The sequence below is a fragment of the Sciurus vulgaris genome, assembly GCF_902686455.1.
Source record: "Sciurus vulgaris genome assembly, chromosome: 4".
Taxonomy (NCBI): domain Eukaryota; kingdom Metazoa; phylum Chordata; class Mammalia; order Rodentia; family Sciuridae; genus Sciurus; species Sciurus vulgaris.
The window spans coordinates 130497420-130502416 of record NC_136464.1 but is presented as its reverse complement, the minus strand read 5'-3'; positions in this window follow the sequence as shown (position 1 = coordinate 130502416).

Here is a 4997-nt window from a genome sequence, read left to right as displayed (position 1 = left end):
TCTATAATTTCACATGAACCCATCTGTGGCTTCTCTTCATGAGTCATTTATTTTCCTGCCTACAGCCACTACCTCTACCTCTTTTCTGCATATCAAGCCTTTTGAATTATCTTAGACTACAGCAATTTATTCTCTATTTTCTTTCTTCAACTGGCTCTCCCTATTGATCTATTTTTTTGAGAAGCAGAAGGAAAGAAAACCTCCTTCAATTACCATCCCCCTTCAGTCTTACCCTGTTTTTTCCTTCTCAAAGCCAAATCTCTTGAAGTATTTGTCTACTCTTATTCACTTTCTATTAAATTCACATTCAATTTCATCTTGCTTTACTCCTATCATTCCACTGAAACTCCTTTCTTCTAGGCCACAGTGACCTCTTTGCTGCTATATCAATCTGGCATTTTAGAATACACAAATGATTTTCACTTACCTTATTTGCTTTTAATGTTATTTCATCCTTGTAATATTATCCATATTTTCTGAAAAAGAAATTGATATTCTGAAAGTGAATTTGATCAGTATCACAAAATTATAGTTATAGGTGGCAAAACTAGATCTTGAATGGGAGACTTCTGACTCAGGGTCTGATACTATGCTAGAGTTAAATTCTTATATTTGTTATTCTATGAATACTTACGATTTATGCTTAACTTAATGTCATGTAGTTTCAAGATCTCTATGAGGATCAGAGGCTCTAGTGCCTAAAGTTAATAGTTTAAGGTGACCCAGAAATTTCTGGGGAATAGGGAACATAATGAGAAAGTTTACTTCGTGAATATCCAAGTAAAAGTAAGAAGCATAAATAAGTTGAAGACATACGGTTTTTCCTAAGTAATATAAATCAGCTTAAGCAAAAGTATTAAGGGAAATATTGAAAGAGTAAAAATCTCAACAGTTATTAGTCACTAGCTTCATTGGCTTAAAAAGCCAAATGCTAAATGATAGATCTCTGAATGTATTTCTGATTTGATTTGAAAAAGCAATTTCAAATTTTTTCTCTTTTCCTTTATAACTGTTTCCTTTGAAGAATTTATGTTTTGTGGTAAGAAAATTATGCAGAAGAATAGTTGTAGTCTATAATAATTTTCAATTAATTACTATAGTATAGGAATATGTAAAGTGCACTGGAAGTAGAATAAGTTATCAAGGACTGACTTCCCAGAAGAGATGACACTTGAGCCAAGACTTGATGAATTATAGATGCTTTTCAGATAAAGGAGGAAAGGGTATCTGACAGGAGGGATCGGCATGTGAAAAGACAAGAGACATTGACATCAGGGTATGTTTGGAGAACTACAACCAGTTACGATGAAGTATTAGTTAAGACATTTAAGAATATACTTAATAGGAAAACAATTTAAAATAGTTTGGAGGGGAAAAAAAGCTGCAGGCCAATTTATGTTCATTAAATGGAAAATGAATAGAGTGGCAGATTTCAAGCACAGATGGATATGATGGTTTAAAAGAGGTCAGCAGTTTTGTTCTCCCCTCTCTCTTCATGGTTTTCTCTCTCCTCTCCTTCCTCTCCCTGTTCCCTCTTTCATTTTTCAATGTTAGCCTGATAACACAGGTCCTTACCACAAAGAAGCCAAGATAGCCACCACTAGTGCTATGCTAAAATCACACCCTATTACTGTACCACAAAATGTGTACAAATTATGACTGATCTTTCCATGGAATGCAAAAAATTTGATTATGTGCCCCCTATTGCCATCTCATTTTCTGTTTTTACACATATTTATGTTACATACATACTAAGTGAAGCATTTCTTCTCCAGATGAATGGGGAGCCTTTGTCAGGAGTCTAATTAATATGAGAAAAGTAAAATAACTCTTATAATTACAGGACTGATAGAAGAAGGTAGGAAATTGCTTTGGTTTTTCTGATTTGGAGATGTTTCTGTAAAGGCAGAGAAAGTTCTCTGTATACTATCTTTATGTTTATTTAATGGTCATGTAAACAGTTTTTTTTTTTTTTCTCACTGCTCTCAAACTCTGCAGTAGGTATGTTTGTACAAAGAATCTTGAAGTGTAGTTTTTGGTTATATTTCAATTTTTAATTTTTTTGGTATTAGTTTTTGAAGTGAATGTGCAAAAGAGAAGAATGATATCCATTTTAAAATGTAAACATATTGGCCATTCCCTCTCCAGAAAAATTTTCTCAACTTTATTTACATTAACAGCCTATTTGTTTCAGCTTTCCAGCTGTATGTACTCTCTAAAATTATATGTCTTTGTAATTGCCAAGATGATAATAAAATTATATTGGAAGAGAATTTCTTTGCATATGTTTACGAAGTTGAATCTATCTATAGTTGTCTTGTGTGTCCATTCATGGTTTGATTGGTAAAGGATGGTAAAGATGTTTAAGCACATTTACTAGCTTGTGACTGAATTTCCAGTCATAACATGTATCAATGTGTCTACCTGAAGCAGTATGACAGGTGTGAGAGAGAATGACAAATCCTACAGTTTACAAAACAGTAAGTTATCAGTGCAGATAAAATGAAAGGGGCCAAAATAAAGATGGCATATATTACTGGCAGCATGTCTCAGATGGAATGTCCAAAAAAAAAAAAAAAAAAAAAAACAAATGACAGAAGTATTTGGATGTAATTAGAGAGCAGGAGGCAGGGAAAAGAAAGTCTGTAAAATAAGGAACAGATGATGCTTCTGTGGTCCAAACTTGCCAAATCTTTTAGTTTTCTTTTCCTGCTTGTTCTGCTGTAACAATATATGTGGACACGCTTTGAAATGTACTCAGCCTTGAGATTATTAATAATTTTGAAAATGAAACCAGCTGTATGCAAAAAAGTTGTAAACCAAATGCATGAATTGATTTTCTTGACTTTATTCCCTATTAAGACATTTATCCCATCAAATTGTGGCTTTATTTTCTGTGTCCCTAACCAGACGCTGAAGTCCAAAGAATAGTTCCAATTGTTCATTGTTAAATTAGTTCCGTGTGTTCTATACCTGGTACTTAATGAAAATTTTTAATAATTTATGACTCAGTTTTCCCATCTTAATATTTTTCCTTCTCACCCCCATTCAAAGCAATTAAAACCTGAAATATATACACTAGCCTTACAAATTTTTTATTTGAAAAACATTTTTGTTCTAGGCTCCAAGGATGGTCCCTAATATGACCTGAAATAGGGTAGGACTGGCAAAAGGGAAATGAGAAGGGAACAATATTTGAATGATTGCCTACCAAGTACCAGGTGTAGTGCTAGCCACCTTACATGTAATATGTCTAGTCTTAAGTATCGCCCCATACTACATGTATGTTTGGGGTAAATGTAGCTTATAGATATTTATGAAGTTTTCCCCCAATTTTAATAACAGTAGTTGGAAGGTTTGAAACATAAATGTGTTTTCCTTATCTTGGATATGTCAAGTCTTTTATTTAGTTCATCAAGTTAGGTAACATTTCCTATTTCCTTTCAATTGAGAGTAAATTACAAGGGCAAGTAGGGAGAGTCTTATCAATCACATCGTTTTATTCTTAACAATTGCAATTGTGAGTAATTCCATTGTGTTTTCTTCAGATTTTCATGTCTCAAATATGCTTTTCATTTTTTTTCCTGTATTTTCCTGTTTCTGTATTTCATATTTGTTCTCCTTATTAGACATTTCTCATATTGGCAATTGAAATAAAGTTTTTAGTCCCTGGAGATGAAAACCTCCTAAATAATTATATCATTTGCCCCACTAACCATATATGAAATTTCTTTTACCTGTTCTCTCATTTGTTTCTTCTGGAACACATCCATCTCTCTACTCTGACATCAAGGATATATAAAATGATGGGATGGATCATACTCATCTCATCGTAGACCCTCCTCAGAAGCAGCACTTTAAGACTGCTTCAAGCCTCTGTGGCATCGCCTTGTCAGGTCAAGAGACAATTTTTTTCTTCTAAAGTACATAACTACTCTAATTTATGTGTTAGGACTACCTGACATTTGCGCATTCATTCCACAAATATTTCTGTGATCTCTCTTTTTTGTACCAGGTTTTGAGGTTGCAACTTTAAAAAGGAGGAGGAAAAGGTTAAGGAGGAAAAGAAAAAGAATGGGATAGGTTGGGGGGAGATGATGACAGTAAAGTTACTATGTTTATCAGACTTACCTTTTAGTAACTCTCCTAGAATAAAATTTCCAGAAGGTAAGAGCAGACTTACTAGTTACCATTGTAATTACTTTGTTTACTTTTGATGATGATAATGACAATATTCTGATGATGCTAGGAAAGAAAAAAAGATCTTATTCCTGCTAATTTTGAATTCAGTACTTAGTGTTTTAAATAGTGTCCTATTGTATAGTTGGTGGGAAGTGCATGCCAAATTGACTATATGCTGGAGTACAAAGTGAAAATGGCAAATTATAGGAATAGATCTCTGAATTGATGATTCCCAAACTTTGCTCTATAGTTGAATCACCTGGGAAACTTCAAAAATTCTGATTCCCATCTTATACCTCATACCAATTAAATTGGAGAATCTAGAAAGGGGACCCAGGTATCAGATATTTTGATTTTTTTAAATTTCCTAGGTTATTTAAACATACAAATTTGAAAATCAGTGCTTTGAAACATTCTATTAATCTTTGTGTGCAAATCACTTGGGAGATCCTATTAAATGCAGATTCTGGTTTAATAGATTTGGGATGGGCCATAGATTCTTCATGTCTAACACTTATCTGGGTGAGACTGCTGCTGATGAGCTGTATACCTCACATTGAGTAACAAGGCTCTAAACACACTTATTAGGACTGTAAAAGCTCTGGTCTTTTATGAGCAATTGGTTATTTGTAACCCCATTGAAAAAGGATAGTGAAAGCACATCAGTGCTCCAGGACCAGGGAAGGCTTAAAAGTGATCCTCCAATATTGTAGGTTTCTCTGGCAGTTTGGAAACAGTCCCTGCTATGGTCTGAATGTTTGTCTTTTCCTCATAATCATATGTTGAAATCCTAAAGTCCGAGGTGATGGTGTTAA